Here is a 20356-nt window from a genome sequence, read left to right on the forward strand (position 1 = left end):
CCCCGAATCATAGATAATTAAATGCTGATTTCTTTCACAGATCTGCTAGACTCCGAGTGATGTATATAAAGCGAGCAGAAAAGACAGGCATTCCACTTTTGCATGTACCTGGGTGCCCTCCCTGGAATTGTCAATTCTACACATTCTACACATACGCAGAGATAGCTTTTCAACATTTCAGATGCTTTAATATTGCATCTTGGGGGAATAGATGCAATGTTAAAGATACAATATTAAATCATCTGAAAACATTGTAAGCTATTTCTGCGTTTTTTTAAATGCATGGAGTGGCGCCAATTAGTACAGGAGTATACGGTATCTATCAATGTCTCCCGAATCAGAACCCCTAACCCTAGTACCTTAACCTAAACTGATAAACCAACAATAATATCCTATTCCTAATACCCTAAACCCATCCCCCATACTAACCCTAATACCCAAGCTAAAACTGCTAAAATAACCCTAATACCCAAGCTAAAACTGCTAAAATAACACTAATACCCTCACCTTAATATCCTAACCCAATCCAGTAACTAACCCCTAACCTATCCTGAATACTCTAGTCTCTAACCATAGGAGCAGACTGGATAGGCCATAATGCTCTTATATGCCGTCAACTTCTATGTGAAGAAAATATTCTTTTGCGCGGCACAAACTCACATTTATCCCCTGAGGGGCTGGCTATTGAAAGGGGGGGGGGGGGGAGGGGGACCGCACTGAAGATTTGCCTAGGGCGCCGAGAAACCTTGCACCGGCCCTGCGTCCTTCGTTGCCAGAGGTAAAGGCAAGGGAAAAAGGCTGCACTCAGCTAGTTCCCAGGAGCAGAAGTCCTCCCCTGCTTCCGCAAAGTCCACAGCATGACGCTGGGGCTTTCCGGGGGGGGACAGATCAAGTGGGGGCACGTCTTCGTCTTTTCAGCCACGTCTGGGTTCAATCACAGGTGGATCCCTGGGCAATAGAGATTGTTTCCCAGGGATACAGACTGGAATTCGAAGACATGCCCCCTCGCCGGTTTTTCAAATCGGCTCTGCCAGCTTCCCCGTCAGAGAGGGAGCTAGTGTTAGCGGCAATTCACAAATTGTACGTTCAGCAGGTGATAATCAAGGTTCCTCATCTCCAGCAAGGAGAGGGTTATTATTCATCCCTGTTTGTGGTACCGAAACCGGACGGTTCGGTCAGACCCATTCTAAATCTAAAATCCCTGAACCTGTACTTGAGGTTCAAGTTCAAGATGGAATCGCTCAGAATGGTCATCACCAGCCTGGAGGGAGGGGATTGGATGGTGTCCCTGGACATAAAAGATGCGTACCTTCATGTTCCGATTTTCCCCTCTCACCAGGCGCTTCTGAGATTTGCAGTACAGGATTGTCACTACCAATTTCAGACGTTGCCGTTTGGTCTTTCCACGGCCCGAGAATTTTCACCAAGGTAATGGCGGAAATGATGGTGCTCCTGCCCAAGCAGGGAGTCACAATTATCCCATACTTGGACGATCTCCTTATAAAGGCGAGATCTCGGGAGAAGTTGCTGGACAGCGTGTCTCTGTCCGTGAAGACTTTGCAGAGGCACGGTTGGATTCTCAATTTACCGAAATCCCAGCTAGTACCTGCAACGCGTCTGACCTTTTTGGGCCTGATTCTAGACACAGACCAAAAAAGAGTTTTTCTTCTGGTGGAGAAGGCTCAGGAGCTCATAGCCCTGGTCAGGAACCTTTTAAAGCCAAAAAAGGTTTCTGTGCATCATTGCACAAAAGATCTGGGGAAGATGGTGGCTTCATACGAGGCCATCCCCTTCGGCAGGTTCCATGCGAGGACCTTCCAATGGGATCTATTGGACAAATGGTCCGGGTCCCATCTACATTTGCAGAAACGGATCACCCTGTATCCCAGGGACAGGGTATCTCTCCTGTGGTGGCTGCACAGTGCTCACCTCCTAGAGGGTCGCAGGTTCGGCATTCAGGACTGGATCCTGGTGACCACGGACGCGAGCCTCCGAGGTTGGGGAGCTGTCGCACTGGGAAGAAATTTCCAAGGTCTCTGGTCAAGCCTAGAGACTTGTCTCCACATCAATGTCCTGGAGTTAAGGGCCATTTACAACGCCCTACGCCAGGCGGAGGAATGGCTGCAGAACAAACCGGTTCTGATTCAGTCGGACAATGTCACGGCAGTGGCTCATGTAAATCGCCAGGGCGGCACAAGGAGCAGAGTGGCCATGGCAGAGGCGTCCAGGATTCTGCGCTGGGCGGAAGGCCATGTAAGCGCGCTATCAGCAGTGTTCATCCCGGGGGTGGACAACTGGGAGGCGGACTTCCTCAGCAGGCACGACCTGCATCCGTGATAGTGGGGACTTCATCAAGAAGTCTTCACACAGATCGTGGATCGGTGGGAACTGCCTCAAATAGACATGATGGCGTCCCGTCTCAACAAAAAGCTAAAAAGGTATTGCGCCAGGTCAAGAGACCCTCAGGCGGTAGCGGTAGACACTCTGGTGACACCATGGGTGTTCAGATCGGTCTATGTGTTTCCTCCTCTGCCTCTCATACCCAAGGTGTTGAGATTAATAAGACTAAGAAGGGTCAGAGCAATTCTCATTGTTCCAGATTGGCCAAGGAGGACTTGGTATCCGGATCTGCAAGAGTTGCTCACAGAAGATCCGTGGCCTCTTCCTCTAAGGCAGGACCTGCTGCAGCAGGGGCCCTGTCTGTTCCAAGACTTACCGCGGCTGCGTTTGACGGCATAGCGGTTGAACGCCGGATCCTAGCGGAAAAAGGGATTCCGGAGGAGGTCATTCCTACCCTGATCAAGGCTAGGAAGGATGTGACATCGAAACATTATCACCGTATATGGCGGAAATATGTTTCTTGGTGTGAGGCCAGAGCTGCTCCTACGGAGGAGTTCCATTTGGGCCGTTTGCTTCACTTCCTTCAAACGGGAGTGAATTTGGGCCTAAAATTAGGGTCCATAAAGGTCCAAATTTCGGCCTTATCCATTTTCTTTCAAAGAGAATTGGCTTCTCTTCCTGAAGTACAGACTTTTGTGAAGGGCGTGCTGCATATTCAGCCTCCCTTTGTGCCTCTGGTGGCGCCTTGGGATCTTAACGTGGTATTAAGTTTCCTCAAGTCACCTTGGTTTGAACCACTCAAAACAGTGGGGTTGAAATACCTCACTTGGAAAGTGGTCATGTTGTTGGACTTAGCTACTGCAAGGCGTGTTTCAGAATTAGCGGCTTTATCATATAAAAGCCCATACCTAATTTTTCACGTGGATAGGGCAGAGTTGAGGACTCGGCCTCAATTTCTGCCCAAGGTGGTCTCATCTTTTCATATGAACCAACCTATTGTCGTGCCTGTGGCTACTCGGGACTTGGAGGACTCTGAGTCCCTGGATGTGGTCAGGGCTTTGAAGATTTATGTGACCAGAACAGCTAGGATCAGGAAGACGGAAGCTCTGTTTGTTCTGTATGCGGCCAACAAGGTTGGCGCTCCTGCTTTAAAGCAGACTATTGCTCGCTGGATCTGTAACACGATTCAGCAGGCGCATTCTACGGCAGGATTGCCATTACCTAAATCGGTTAAGGCCCATTCCACTAGGAAGGTGGGCTCTTCTTGGGCGGCTGCCCGAGGGGTTTCGGCATTACAGCTTTGCCGAGCGGCTACTTGGTCAGGTTCCAACACTTTTGCGAAGTTCTATAAGTTTGATACCCTGGCTGAGGAGGACCTTGTGTTTGCTCAATCGGTGCTGCAGAGTCATCCGCACTCTCCCGCCCATTTGGGAGCTTTGGTATAATCCCCATGGTCCTTACGGAGTCCCCAGCATCCACTAGGACGTTAGAGAAAAAAAGATTTTACTTACCGGTAAATCTATTTCTCGTAGTCCGTAGTGGATGCTGGGCGCCCGTCCCAAGTGCGGACTTCTTCTGCAAGACTTGTATATAGTTATTGCTTCAATAAGGGTTATATTATAGTTGGTCGGTCTTGAACCGAGGCTATGTTAATTGTTCATACTGTTAACTGGGTAGTTTATCACAAGTTATACGGTGTGATTGGTGTGGCTGGTATGAATCTCGCCCTTAGATTACAAAAATCCTTTCCTCGTACTGTTCATATCCTCTGGGCACAGTTTCTCTAACTGAGGTCTAGAGGAGGGACATAGAGGGAGGAGCCAGTGCACACCCAGAATCCAAAGCTTTCTTAAAGTGCCCTATCTCCTGCGGAGCCCGCCTATTCCCAATGGTCCTTACAGAGTCCCCAGCATCCTCTACGGACTACGAGAAATAGATTTACCGGTAAGTAAAATCTTATTTTTATTTTATTGAAATATTATTCCCTTATCAATCCAGTGTAATCCAAACATTGGCACTCACAGGTAGGAACTTGTCTGCATATAATGACTTACAAGGTGATAGCTCCATGCATGTCACACTTCCAGTTTATGGTGAAAGTAATGTCAAAAAGTTTAGTGTGTGAGGAAGAAAACAAGACGTGTAAAATAGTATATTTCTTCTACATTCACATCAGCTTTTTCTTTACACAGAGCAGAACATACTGATAAATCTGTAGGACAATGTACAATACACATCTTTGTGGATCGTATCACATATCTACATGATATCAGCATGGGCATTATAATGGGCCACCATAATGGCGAATGATAGGTCTAGAGATAAAAAGCTCAAAGTAAGTTCAGATTTAGGAGGTGCAGTAAGGTCTATGGGCCTAATTCAGATCTGATCGCTGGGCTGCGTTATTTGCTACCCTGTGATTAGATAGTCGCCGCCTACAGGGGAGTGTATTTTCGCTGTGCAAGTGTGCGATCGCATGTGTGGTAGATCTGCACAAACTGATTTTGTGCAGCCTCTGCGCAGCCCTGAACCAGGGCTGTTTCTAGCCAATTTGGATCCCAGTGCGAGATTTAAAAATGCGCCCCCCTCGTGACATAAAAAATGTGCCCCCCCCCCCCCCCCCCCCCACACACACACACACACACACACACCTAGATGAGGGGAAAAAAAACGTGCGCGCGCACCCGGCAAGGGGGCGTGGCCTCATCTAAATGGGTGTGGCCTCATTTAAATGGGCATGGCCTCGTCTGAAGAGACTACCTCACAATCCAGTTTTTGACCCTGCTCCAACAGATCACGACCACTACAGGAAAAAAAATTAAAATATTAAGCCCCACACAGTAATGCCCCCTGCACCATATTATGCCACACACCGCAATGCCCTTGATACATTAAATCCCCACACTACGGCAGGCACGAGTCCCCATTTCACACATTACGGCAGGTGTCCCCATTTTACACATTGAGAGAGAGAGAGAGAGAGAGAGAATACTTACAGAGGCGATTACCGCTCTTCGGCCCGCCTCACCAGTCGCTCCTCGCGCCGGCCTTTCCCTCTTCCTAACTTGGATCCCCCTCTGTACTCTGCTCGGGGGGGGGGGGGGTTGCGGAGTGACGGGGTTGCGGAGTGATGTAACGACGCAACCGCGTCATTCCGTGAAACTCCGCCCCCCGAGCAGGTTACTCAGGGAGAAATAGGAGGAGGAATCAGGGAGACACAGTTAGTGCACTGCTCGCCTGCCCCAAGAAACGGCCCTGCCCAGGACTTACTCTTCCAGTGCGATTGAATCCTGTTGATCGGGGGCCAGAGCTGACGTCAGACACCCTCTCTGAATACGATTTAGCCCACCAGCATTTTTCCAGCACTCCCTGAAAACGGTCAGTTGCCACCCACAAATGGCCTTTTCCTGTGAATCTCCTTGCGAACGCCCGTGCAAATGGATCCTTCGCACCATCCCGCCGTTGATCGACGAAGGCCTTTGTACCCGTCCGACGTGCTGCCGCATTGCGGTGCATGCACAGTTCAGATCTGATTGCCCGCTGTGTGAAAGCGCACAGCAGCAATCAGATCTGAATTAGGCCCTATATCAAGGTTACAGATACATGTTAGTTTTCTTTTGTGTTATAATTATGTGAAATAGGAGTTCTCTAAGAATGACCTTGGTAAGAAACCTTTATAGAAAGAGAAGCTTCTGCTCTTTGAAACTAGATAATTTTTGTTCCTATAGGGCAGGGGTGAGGAATGTACGGCCTGCGGGCCGTATAAGGGCCGCAAAGCCAATTAATCCTGTCTGGCCAGGCTCAACTAACCGAGGGAGATGCTGGGCGCCCGCTGAGATTGTGTTACCAGCGGGCACCAGCTCCTTCCCCAGAGCAGCAGCCGAAAGCCGGAGCTGACTCCTGAGCTCTAGCTTCCGTCTCTGATAGTGTGCAGCCATGCGCTATGAGAGAGACGTCATGACGTCTCTTCCATAGATCCAAGGAGTGGGCGGCCAGGCAGTGTGCAGCGGTCTAGAAGCAGGAGCGGGGCTGGTGAGTATTGTGTTTTGTTGTTTTTTTTAATGTGTGTGTGTAAGCGGTGCTACTAGAGGGGGCACATCTAATGGGGCATAACAAGTGACTGGGGGCACATCTAATGGGGCATAACAAGTGACTGGGGGAATATCTAATGGGGCATAAAAAGTGACTGGGGGCACATCTAATGGGGCATAACATGTGACTGGGGGCATATCTAATGGTGCATGACAAGTGACTGGGGGAATATCTAATGGGGCATAACAAGTGACTGGGGGCACATCTAATGGGGCATAACAAGTGACTGGGGGCACATCTAATGGGGCATAACAAGTGACTGGGGGAATATCTAATGGGGCATAACAAGTGACTGGGGGCACATCTAATGGGGCATAACATGTGACTGGGGCATATCTAATGGGGCATAACAAGTGACTGGGGGCATATCTAATGGGGCATAACAAGTGACTGGGGGCATATCTAATGGGGCATAACATGTGACTGGGGGCATATCTAATGGGGCATAACATGTGACTGGGGCATATCTAATGGGGCATAACAAGTGACTGGGGGCATATCTAATGGGGCATAACAAGTGACTGGGGGCATATCTAATGGGGCATAACATGTGACTGGGGGCATATCTAATGGGGCATAACATGTGACTGGGGCATATCTAATGGGGCATAACAAGTGACTGGGGGCATATCTAATGGGGCATAACAACTGACTTTTGGGCATATCTAATGGGGCATAACAAGTGACTGGGGGATATCTAATGGGGTATAACAAGTGACTGGGTGATATCTAATGGGGCATAATAACTGACTGGGGGCATATCTAATGGGGCATAACAACTGACTGGGGGCATATGTACTGAGGGCATGTCTACTGGAGCATAACAACTGACTGGGGTCATATGTACTGGGGGCATATCTACTGGAGGCACATGTACTGGGGGCATATCTACTGGGGGCATAACTACAGGGGCATATGTACTGGAGGCAAAACTACTGACTGGGGGCATAAATACTGGGGGCAGGCTAATTTTTAAGTTGATAATTTTTGTATGGCCCCTGAAGGATTTTATAAATATCCAAATGGCCCTTGGTAGAAAAAAGGTTCCCCACCCCTGCTATAGGGGCTGCTTCAGTAAGGCTTAGCACTGGTTTTGCCTATTATATTGACCATAAATTATTTGAATTGGTCCTAGACCACCAACACAGGACACCACTGCAAGTGCCTAGAGACAACCCAGTTTGGGAACCACTGAGGGAATAGATGTTTGTATGAAGCTCATTTTGCAATAATCCTTCTGCTGTTCCAGGACTTTTGCGCTGATTTCTTTTTTGGTCCAGTCATGTGCTGCGGCTCTCAGGACTCTGCAGGTCAGTCGTTGGTCAAGTCCTAGGAAGCAGGTCAGATTCTGTACCGCAGATCACATGCAGCACTGCTTCATCACTTTTTCTTTATTGATACTGGTTTTTAAGTGAAAATAGATTAAAAGATATTATCTCCACTGTAGCTGTTTAGAATGTAAATAACATTTGTTTAGGTGGTCTCATAGCACTTGTATTTGTCTATTTTGCACAGAAACAAAGTCTGTGTCATTGGAAACCTTACCATAGCCCAGAGTTATCACATCCCTCCTGAGGTGCAAGTAATCCTTGTGGGCTTCGTATAAATATTTTTTGTAATCACAATATGACCTTACTATCTTCGGAGTGTTAGAGAATTAATATAACTTTTAATTTTTTTCTTATTTTTTGGTCTGATAATTATCCTTTTTTGTTATTTTCCCCTTAGCTCACTTTAAAATTTTTATAAAGGAGAATATTTTCTGAAAGCAATTACAGAGTAAGACCATTTTCCTTACTATGTAATCTGCATAACTAGGGAGGTAATTCAGACCTCTGGGGGTAAATTTACTAAGATGGGAGTTCTATTTAAGATGAGATGTTGCCTATAGCAACCAATCAGATTCCAGGTATTATCTTCTAGAAGGTGCTAGATAATTGAGAAGTAGAATCTTATTGGTTGCTATGGGCAACATCCCATTTTAAATAGAACTCCCATCTTAGTAAATTTGCCCCCTGATCCTATCAGCAAATTTGTTAGCAGTTGGGCAAAACCATGGGGGTAATTCTGAGTTGATTGCAGCAGGAATTTTGTTAGCAGTTGGGCAAAACCAGGGCCGGTTCTTGCCCTTGTGGCTCCCCGGGCGAAACGTTAGGGGCGTGGTCAGTTACGCCCCCATTTGTAGCGCCGCTGAAAGAAAAGAAAAGTATACTTACATCCCCGCTCTCCTGATTCCAGACCGCTGCAGACCTCCGCCGGCGCCGCTCCTTCCCTCGGAGGCATAGACACTAGAGGTCAATTATGATCCCTAGCGTCTGTGCCACAATACTGTGCGGTGCGCAATGACGTCATCGCGTACTGCACAGCAAAGGTCCTCTCCACGAAGGGAAACTAGACGCGTAGTGTCTGGTTCCCTTCACAGCGGGGGACCAGCGGGGGGGGCACAGCGGGGGGCACTGCGGAGGGCACAGTGGCGGATCTTGCCATGGTGCGGCACCCTCCGGATGGCACCGGCACCCTCCGGAAAAGTCCTGCTTGTCCGTGGCAAGATCCGCTGCTGCAGGGGAGGCAGATATAACATGTGCAGAGAGAGTTAGATTTGGGTGTGGTGTGTTCAATCTGCAATCTAAATTGCAGTGTAAAAATAAAGCAGCCAGTATTTACCCTTCACAGAAATAAAATAACCCACCCAAATCTAACTCTATCTGCACGTTATATCTGCCTCCCCTGCAGTGCACATGGGGGGTCATTCCGAGTTGTTCGCACGCAAGCTGCTTTTAGCAGCTTTGCACACGCTAAGCCGCCGCCTACTGGGAGTGAATCTTAGCTTATCAAAATTGCGAACGAAAGATTATCAGAATTGCGAATAGACACTTCTTAGCAGTTTCTGAGTAGCTCCAGACTTACTCGGCAACTGCGATCAGTTCAGTCAGTGTCGTTCCTGGTTTGACGTCACAAACACACCCAGCGTTCGCCCAGACACTCCTCCGTTTCTCCAGCCACTCCCGCGTTTTTCCCAGAAACTGTAGCGTTTTTTCACACACTCCCATAAAACGGCCTGTTTCCGCCCAGAAACACCCACTTCCTGTCAATCACACTCCGATCACCAGAACGAAGAAAAAACCTCGTAATGCCGTGAGTAAAATACCTAACTGCATAGCAAATTTACTTGGCGCAGTCGCACTGCGGACATTGCGCATGCGCATTAGCGACTAATCGCTCCGTTGCGAGAAAAAAATAACGAGCGAACAACTCGGAATGACCCCCCATGGTTTTGCCCAACTGCTAACAAAATTCCTGCTGCGATCAACTCAGAATTGCCCCCCATGTGCACAGCAGGTGTGGCAGATACAACATTTGCAGAGAGAGTTAGATTTGGGTGGGTTATTTTGTTTCTGTGCAGAGTAAACACTGGCTGCTTTATTTTTACACTGCAATTTAGATTTCAGTTTGAACACACCCCACCCAAATCTAACTCTCTCTGCACATGTTATATCTGCCCACCCTGCAGTGCACATGGGGGGTCATTCCGAGTTGATCGCTCGCTAGCTAGTTTTAGCAACCGTCCAAACGCTATGCCGCCGCCCACTGGGGAGTGTATTTTAGATTAGCAGAAGTGCAAACGCTTGTGCAGCCGAGCTCTGCAAAAACAGTTTGTGCAGTTTCAGAGTAGCTCTGAACCTACTCAGCGCTTGCGATCACTTCAGCCTATTCGTGTCCGGATTTGACGTCATACACCCACCCAGCGAACACCCAGCCACGCCTGCGTTTTTTCAGACATGCCTGTGTTTTTGCAAACACTCCCTGAAAACGGTGAGTTGACACCCAGAAACGCCCCCTTCCTGTCAATCTTCTTGCGAACGTCAGTGCGACTGAAAACTTCGCTAGAACCTGTGCACAACCACATCGTGTTTTCCACCCGTACAAAGCGCGTGTGCATTGTGGCCCATACGCATGCGCAGAAATTCCAATTTTTCACCTGACCGCTGTGCTGCGAAAATCGGCAGCAAACGGTCAACTCAGAATGACCCGCAAGATTTTGCCCAACTGCTAACAAATTCGCTGCTATGATCAGGTCTGAATTACCCCCTAGGTGTCCTGTAAGTTGCTCTTCTTTTTACCCTTGTATGTCTTACAGCTATGTTTTGCTAATCGCACAGTGTAACCTGTAGCAAGGGTGGCTCCGGTGTAGCACAAGCTCTGGGCGCCGATGAAGTAAGAGGGCGCGCTGGACCCCCCCCCCCCCCCCCTCCCTTCCCGGTGGCCACCATACTGGCAGTCGCAGAGCAGGAAGAGGAGGAGAAGCAGACTGACTCGGACACCAGGTAGGGGACAGCGCAGGCCAGAGGTGACAGCAGGAGACACTGACAGCCGGCACATGCCGGTGCTCTGCCCGTCCTCTTTATATGTCTGTCTGCTTGTAGCTGTGCAACAGGATTACTTCTGTCTTGCAGCACCACTCTCTGCCCACACTGCTGCAGAACCTCTCTCTTTCCTGGAAGCTGCAGCATGTGTCTCTACTTCAGATGCTGCAAAAGCTCTCTCTGTCCTAGCTACTGCAGCACCTCTTTCTTCCCCGGCTTCTGCAGAACCTCTCTCTGCCCTAGCTGCTGTATCACCTCCCTCTGCCCCAGCTGCTGCACCTCTCTCTGCCCCAGCTGCTGCTGCAGCACCGCACCTCTTTCTGCCCCGGCTTCTGCAGAACCTCTCTCTGCCCTAGCTGCTGTATCACCTCCCTCTGCCCCAGCTGCTGCACCTCTCTCTGCCCCAGCTGCTGCTGCAGCACCACTCTATGCAGCAGCTGCTGCAGTAGCACCACCACCTCTTTCTGCCCCGACTGCTATATCTCCACTCTCTGCCCTGGCTGCAGCACTTCTCTCTACATTAGAAGCTGCAGCAGCTCACTATGCCTCTAAGGCTGCTGCAGCACCTCACTCTGCCTCTCAGGCTGCTGCTGCAGCACCTCACTCTGCCTCTCAGGCTGCTGCTGCAGCACCTCTCTCTGCCCCTCAGGCTGCTGCAGCACCTCTCCTCTCTCAGCCCCTCAGGCAATTCTGGGACATTGGCCCTCATTCCGAGTTGATCGGTCGCAAGGCGAATTTAGCAGAGTTACACACGCTAAGCCGCCGCCTACTGGGAGTGAATCTTAGCTTCTTAAAATTGCGACCGATGTATTCGCAATATTGCGATTACTAACTACTTAGCAGTTTCAGAGTAGCTCCAGACTTACTCTGCCTGTGCGATCAGTTCAGTGCTTGTCGTTCCTGGTTGACGTCACAAACACACCCAGCGTTCGCCCAGGCACTCCCACCGTTTCTCCGGCCACTCCTGCGTTTTTTCCGGAAACGGTAGCGTTTTCAGCCACACGCCCCTGAAACGCCGTGTTTCCGCCCAGTAACACCCATTTCCTGTCAATCACATTACGATCGCCGGAGCGAAGAAAAAGCCGTGAGTAAAAATACTTTCTTCATAGTAAAGTTACTTGGCGCAGTCGCAGTGCGAACTTTGCGCATGCGTACTAAGCGGATTTTCACTGCGATGCGATGAAAAAGAACGAGCGAACAACTCGGAATGAGGGCCATTATTTTAATTGAAGCATTGTGGGATTATCAGGTCTGGGATGGCAGTTCTAGGGTATTATTTTCATTGAGGCATTGGGAGATTATCAAGTTGGGGGGGGCAATTTTGGTGCATTATTTTCATTGACAGTTTGGGGGAGCCTCAGGTCTGTGGGGGGATGGGGTCACATTTGAGGCATTATTTTTAATGAGCATTGGGAGATTATCAGATCGGGGGGGCAGTTTTGGGTAGAGATGAGCAGGTTCGGTTCCTCGGAAACCGAACCCCCCCGAACTTCACCCATTTTACACGGGTCCGAGGCATACTCGGATTCTCCCGTATGGCTCGGTTAACCCAAGCGCGCCCGAACGTCATCATCCCGCTGTCGGATTCTCGCGAGATTCGGATTCTATATAAGGAGCCGCGCGTCGCCGCCATTTTTCACTCGTACATTGGAAATTATAGTGAGAGGATGTGGCTGGCGTCCTCTCACTTTGTTTCAGGGGGCTGCATATCTTTATTCTGGGGACCAGCAGTATTATAGGAGGAGTACAGTGCAGAGTTTTGCTGACCAGTGACCACCAGTATTATACGTTGTCTGCCTGAAAAACGCTCCATATCTGTGCTCAGTGTGCTGCATATATCTGTGCTCACACTGCTTTATTGTGGGGACTGGGGACCAGCAGTATTATATAGGAGGAGTACAGTGCAGAGTTTTGCTGACCAGTGACCACCAGTATACGTTCTCTGCCTGAAAAACGCTCCATATCTGTGCTCAGTGTGCTGCATATATCTGTGCTCACACTGCTTTATTGTGGGGACTGGGGACCACCAGTATATTATATAGGAGGAGTACAGTGCAGAGTTTTGCTGACCAGTGACCACCAGTATACGTTGTCTGCCTGAAAAACGCTTCATATCTGTGCTCAGTGTGCTGCATATATCTGTGCTCACACTGCTTTATTGTGGGGACTGGGGACCACCAGTATATTATATAGGAGGAGTACAGTGCAGAGTTTTGCTGACCAGTGACCACCAGTATTATACGTTGTCTGCCTGAAAAACGCTCCATATCTGTGCTCAGTGTGCTGCATATATCTGTGCTCACACTGCTTTATTGTGGGTACTGGGGACCACCAGTATATTATATAGGAGGAGTACAGTGCAGAGTTTTGCTGACCAGTGACCACCAGTATACGTTGTCTGCCTGAAAAACGCTCCATATCTGTGCTCAGTGTGCTGCATATATCTGTGCTCACACTGCTTTATTGTGGGTACTGGGGACCACCAGTATATTATATAGGAGGAGTACAGTGCAGAGTTTTGCTGACCAGTGACCACCAGTATTATACGTTGTCTGCCTGAAAAACGCTCCATATCTGTGCTCAGTGTGCTGCATATATCTGTGCTCACACTGCTTTATTGTGGGTACAGGGGACCACCAGTATATTACATAGGAGGAGTACAGTGCAGAGTTTTGCTGACCAGTGACCACCAGTATTATACGTTCTCTGCCTGAAAAACGCTCCATATCTGTGCTGCATTGTAGTATATAGTAGGAGTACAGTGCATAATTTTGCTGACCACCAGTATATAATATATAGGAGTACGGTACAGAAGGCCACTGCTCTACCTACCTCTGTGTCGTCAAGTATACTATCCATCCATACCTGTGGTGCATTTAAGTTTTGCACAGTTTGTGACCACCAGTATATAATATATAGCAGTACGGTACAGTAGGCCACTGCTCTACCTACCTCTGTGTCGTCAAGTATACTATCCATCCATACCTGTGGTGCATTGAAGTTTTGCACAGTTTGCTGACCACCAGTATATAATATATAGCAGTACGGTACAGTAGGCCACTGCTCTACCTACCTCTGTGTCGTCAAGTATACTATCCATCCATACCTGTGGTGCATTTAAGTTTTGCACAGTTTGCTGACCACCAGTATATAATATATAGCATTATGGTACAGTAGGCCACTGCTCTACCTACCTCTGTGTCGTCAAGTATACTATCCATCCATACCTGTGGTGCATTTCAGTTGTGCGCAGTATATATAGTAGTAGGCCATTGCTATTGATATATATAATTCCACACATTAAAAAATGGAGAACAAAAATGTGGAGGGTAAAATAGGGAAAGATCAAGATCCACTTCCACCTCGTGCTGAAGCTGCTGCCGCTAGTCATGGCCGAGACGATGAAATGCCATCAACGTCGTCTGCCAAGGCCGAAGCCCAATGTCATAGTAGAGAGCATGTACAATCCAAAACACAAAAATTCAGTAAAATTACCCAAAAATCAAAATTAAAAGCATCTGAGGAGAAGCGTAAACTTGCCAATATGCCATTTACGACACGGAGTGGCAAGGAACGGCTGAGGCCCTGGCCTATGTTCATGGCTAGTGGTTCAGCTTCACATGAGGATGGAAGCACTCATCCTCTCGCTAGAAAACTGCAGTGCCACTCCTAGATGAGCCAGGTGTTTGTGTCGGCCACTTGGGTCGCTTAGCTTAGTCACACAGCTACCTCATTGCGCCTCTTTTTTTCTTTGCATCATGTGCTGTTTGGGGACTATTTTTTTGAAGTGCCATCCTGTCTGACACTGCAGTGACACTCCTAGATGGGCCAGGTGTTTGTGTCTGCCACTTGGGTCGCTTAGCTTAGTCATCCAGCGACCTCGGTGTAAATTTTAGGACTAAAAATAATATTGTGAGGTGTGAGGTGTTCAGAATAGACTGAAAATTAGTGGAAATTATGGTTATTGAGGTTAATAATACTATGGGATCAAAATGACCCCCAAATTCTATGATTTAAGCTGTTTTTTAGGGTTTTTTGTAAAAAAACACCCGAATCCAAAACACACCCGAATCCGACAAAAAAATTTCAGGAAGGTTTTGCCAAAACGCGTCCGAATCCAAAACACGGCCGCGGAACTGAATCCAAAACCAAAACACAAAACCTGAAAAATTTCCGGTGCACATCACTAGTTTTGGGGCATTATTTTCAGTCAAGTATTGGGGATTGTGAGGTCAGGTCAGTCGGGGCATACGTATATAGTGCTTTTCATTTATTTGAATAAAACAAGTAAATAGTAAAATACAGCTATTTCCATAGCTAGTCTACCATGGTGTAATGTGTATAAGGGGGTCTACTGTGTGACATCACATGTATAAGGGACTCTACTGTGTGGCATAACGTGTATAAGGGGTAGTACTACGTGGTGTAATGTGAATAACGGACATTACTGTGTGGTGTAATGTGAATTGGTACTATTCTGTGGCCACACACCTTCCCAATACTGCCTAATATTGTTGTTGCAAGCCTTTGGCAAGTACTGACCCTATTTTAAACATGGCGGGCACCCAAAGGAAACTTTCACCCTGAGCACCACATGGTCTAGAACCGACTCTGTCATCAATTAAGAATTTTTAAATATTGTTTCTTTTCAATTGTAACTCGTTACCACATGTTGGCGGGACCCCCAATTCAGTACAGGGAAGAGGGCGCCAAAACATACCCTTGCTCCGGGCACCATGGCAACTAGCTACACCTCTGTATGTAGTGCGCACAACATGGCTGCCTCGCCTGGTACTCTCTTGTGTAGGATAAACAATACATGGTTCTGAACTCTCCTAATATTATTGCCTCCCCAAATAGGTGTTATTTCTTCACCTTATTTTAAGTAAAATGCTGCCTTTTTTTCTTCTCCTTTTTCTACTTCTTCTTTGTCTTCTTATTTATTATTACTATTATTATTATTTGTAATTATTATTATTTACTCTGCATAATAAAACAGGGAACTTCAGACTAAGATTGGTTCAGTGATCTTACAAACTTGTCCTATAAGAGGAACAAGATGACGTAAGCCTCATGACTCATGAAGAGTCATCCTTCAGCACTCAGGAGAGGAAAAACCCCTTGTGGAGGAAACCTCTGGGGTCCCATGGCCGAAGGACTGCCCGACCCTCTAGGCATTAAGAGACTATGTAGAGTTTGCCCAGACCACCCACTAACCTTGCCTAACCCACAGGGCCGGCAACAGACATCTTGGGGCCCGGTAGAGTGATATCTCTGGGGCCCCCTCAGAGCAACAGAATTTGCTGCGCTATATAATAAACGGTTATTAAATAAATATATATATTTTTATTTATCTACAGTATACAGATATATAAATATGTATATCTCTCCTTCGTCCTCCACACACACCACGGTCTGTCTCTCCCCAATAACTCCATGATGATTCCTTGCTCACATCTCTGCCAGACATTAAGTGGCATATACTTGGGGCCCCTCTGATCCTTGGGGCCCGGTACAGGTGTCCCCTTTGACCCCCCCTGTCGCCGGCCCTGCTAACCCAGTCATCCCTTCTGTCACCTCAAATCTGGTATTATGACCTTTTACCCGAACGCACCTACACGTCAATAGTGAGAGAGTGAAAAAAGAGAGCAAGAAATGAATGGGAGTGATGGGGGTGGGGGGGGGGGGGGGGAGTCATAACCAACATGACATTCATTTCTGATGCTAACAGGGATTACAACTGTACAAATGTAGCCATTCTTGTCGTGGCTATATCATATTGTGATTGCGGCTTATTAGGCACGACCACACCACGTACGTCTGGACGTCTAAGATGTGTGTGCCCCATACGCATGGATGGGAGCGGCAAGTGCCGCAGCTCGGCACAGCTAGGCACAGCTGCGCATAGGCACGTTGTCATAGGTGCGGCTGCACATAAAGGATTTACCTGTAATTAGGAACATTATAGGCCCATCTAGACAGCGCACTTCAAATTTCTCCAATGGCCCATTTGCGGGCGCATGTGGTTGTTAAGTAACGGTGCTGTCCTAGTAGGTGTGAGATTTTGTTTTTATCCAATACTATGCTATCCCCAAGGACGATTCGAACTAAGCTGCCCTAATCTTTGTCCAGTCACTAACCTTCTGCCAGTGTGCTATGCCGTCCCAGGCCTCTGGAGGCATATGTGAGAGACAGCAACAGCACAGCCCTGACATAGGCAGTTCCCATTATGACATCAGCATGACCTCACACACCCCAACAGACAGGTCAAGACTGGTGATTTCTGGTTTGAGGCCCCAGTTATCTTTCACTTGACTGACCTAAGGGAAGTGTGATTCATTGTTAAACAATTATTTTATCACAATATTGGAATGGTATCATTAATTTAGCGCCCTCAGATCTGTATGATATAGATATATATATATGTATATATACTAGGTGCTTCATCGCGCCCTACGGGCGCTCTTCACACCGTCGCAAGGGGCTACGCCCCCTTAACCCTTGCATGCCTTTCTGGGGTTCAATATTTGTATTATATGGAGTATTACCTGCATTCCTTTGTTAGTGGTTAAATATTGCACAATGAAAGGGCGTGCGATGGTGAAGGAGGCGCAGCCCCTTGCGACGGCGTGAACAGCACCTGCAGGGCACGATGTACAGAATGTAGCGGGTGCGGGGGGGACTGCGGATGGGGGAGGGTGTCTGTAGATGCTGCGGGTGGAGGGGGGGCGGAAGCGGGGGGGCCCGGATGGGGAAGGGTCGGGAGGTGCTGCGGGTGGGGTAGGGGCAGAGGAGTGGGGGCTGCAGATGGGGGAAGGGTCCAGAGGCACTGCAGGTGGGGGAGGGGCAGGGGTGCCACGGGTGGGAGAGGGGCAGGTGTGGGGATGTTGCGGATGGGTGAAGGGTTCCAGAGGTGTTGTGGGATGGGAAGGGGCGGGGGTGCCGGGGGTGGGGTAGGGGTCCGCAGGCACCGTGGGTAGGGGAGGGGCAGGTACGGGTGGTGCGGCGGATGGGGAAGGAGGTCCGGAGGTGCTGCAGGTGGTGGAGGGGCAGGTGCAGGGGTGCCATGGGTGGGGGAGGGGTGGGTGAGGGGCGGACCATGGATGGAGGAGGGTGTCTGCAGATGCCGCGGGTGGAGGGGGGCAGGTGTGGGGGGAGACGTATATGGGGGGTGGATGGTGGAGGGGGTTTGGAGGTGCTGTGGGTGGTGAAGGGGCGGAGGAGTGTGAGCCGTGGGTGGTGTAGGGGGTCTGGAGGCACAGCGTGTGGGGGAGGGGTGGAGTGTCGCATGTGGTGGAGGGGAAGGTGCGGAGGTGTGGTGCATTGGGAAGGGGTCTGGAGGCGCTGCGGGTACTGTACCTGCCAAAAAGGTAGTTGGAGGGTATGCAGTAACAGGGCCAGGACAGGGGTGACAGGGTCAGAACAGGGGTGACGGGGCCAGGACAGGGGTGACAGGGTCAGAACAGGGGTGACGGGGCCAGGACAGGGGTGACGGGGCCAGGACAGGGGCGACGGGGCCAGGACAGAAATGACAGGGACAGGATAGGGGTGACAGGGCCAGGGTAGGGGCGGCAGGACCAGGACATGGGTGACAGGGCCAGTATAGGGTTGACAGGGCAAGCACAGGGGTGACAGTGCCAGGATAAGCGTGACAGGGCCAGGATAAGGGTGAAAGGGCCAGGATAAGGGTGACAGGGCAAGGTCAGGGGTGACAGGGACATGACATTACACAGGGCACGGGAGAGATTGGTATTAGGGACAAAATAGTGGTGACAGACAGATGTGTCTTACCGGAGTCACTGCTGCTGGCTGCTGCTGTTCCACTCCAACCTGTTGGGATCTGCTGCTGGTGGAGACTTGGCATGGCTGACTCTCTTAGGCTGGAGTCCTGCTTCCTCTGCCCGTCCGCATCCCTCCCCCCTCCTCAGTCACACACCGCAGACCTCGTGCAGCTGCCGGGCACTGTGGTAAGGGGAGACTGGGAGTGACTGGTTAGCCCCCAGGAGACGCTGCTGCTGGAGGGAGGAGGGGATCATAGCATGCACGCGGCGTGGACCTCGCGTCTGCTGGGCACTGTGGTAAGGGGAGACTGGGAGTGACTGGTTAGCTCCCAGGAGATGCTGCGGCTGGAGGGAGGAGGGGGTCGGAGCCTGCAAGCAGCTCGGACTTCTACAACGTTACCCGCCGCCTAAAGTGTGTGAGGGCGGTAAACTCCCTGTTTACCGCATTTTCCTGATGTACTAACCCCCGGCTGGCAGGACAGCGCCGCGGCGGGGTACGCCAGCTTTAGCTGGCGATAGTTCATAGAAGCCTATGGGCTTCTCTCCGCGGCGCTGTGTGAGGGATCCGATCGGATCCCTCCCAGCATGCCCTGCGGCCGCCCCCGTCACCCCGCACATGCGCAGACTGACTCCTGGGGCCGAATCCCGGAAGTCAGGCTGCCGCTGCGCATCGCGGAGGACAGCTCTTATCGGAAGAGCTGTCCTCCGCAATGCTGATCACATATGTTAGTACATATGCGATCAGCATCGTGGTGCAGGGCGGCGATGGGCGGCGATGTACATTAGTACATCCCGCCCTGAAGGAGCTGGGCGCACCTCACTGCGGTGGCAGCGCTGCAGCTAGCGGTGGGGTTGCCGGGGCTGGAGATAACAGAGGCAGTATGGAACCTGCACAGCGGCAGATGCCCCACAAAACTGCAGCTAAGAAGCGTGGAGTGTGCCAGAAAGTGACGCTCCTCCGCGTCAGAGAGCCCCTGCTGAGTATGCTGATGTGGGGGGTCAAGCACACAGTGAGCCAGTGCCTGTCTGTCTGTACGGCATACCCATACTTGCCTACTCTCCCGGAATGGCCGGGAGGCTCCCGAAAATCGGGTGACCCTCCCGGCCCCCCGGAAGAGCAGGCAAGTCTCCCGATTTGACGGGGTCCCCCCTGCCCGTCCGCCCACTTTGTGCGTAAAGTGGGCGGTCTGGATAGACGATGACGCGATTCTTGCTGATTCGCGTCATCGTAGCCACGCCCCCTGCATTGTAATGCCGGTGATCGCGGCATTACAGAGTGGGGGCGTGGCTTAAAGAAGGCATCACCGTAACCACGCCCCCGTCCCGCTCTTGCTCCGCCCCTGTACTGCCTCCGGCCCACCCCCTCCATTCGTCAAAGTGCTCCTGGCCCGCCTGTTGAGCCGACCTGGCTGCTCTCTCCCGCAGAGAGCAGCCAGAATGTCGGTAAGTATGGGCATACCTCCTCACGCACCCCCATACCTCCCAACTGTCCTGATTTTCGCGGGACAGTCCCATTTTTTGGGGTCTGTCCCGCTGTCCCACCCGTGGGTCGCAGTGTCCCACGGTGGGGGTGGGGGGGGGGGGCAGTTGGAAAGCTCCTGTACTCGCTGTTCTGCTTAGCAGAGCAGCGGTGAATAGTGAAGACAGAGAGAGAGGGGGCATCAGGGGGTACGGATTAAGGGGGGGTTCCAGCAGCAGAGCCGGATTAAGGGGGGGGGGGGGGCAGGGGGTACATACCGTTGGCCCCACAGTTTTAGGGGGCCCCTGGCTGGAGTAGCT

The sequence above is a fragment of the Pseudophryne corroboree genome, chromosome 5, assembly GCF_028390025.1.
Source record: "Pseudophryne corroboree isolate aPseCor3 chromosome 5, aPseCor3.hap2, whole genome shotgun sequence".
Classification (NCBI taxonomy): Eukaryota; Metazoa; Chordata; class Amphibia; order Anura; family Myobatrachidae; genus Pseudophryne; species Pseudophryne corroboree.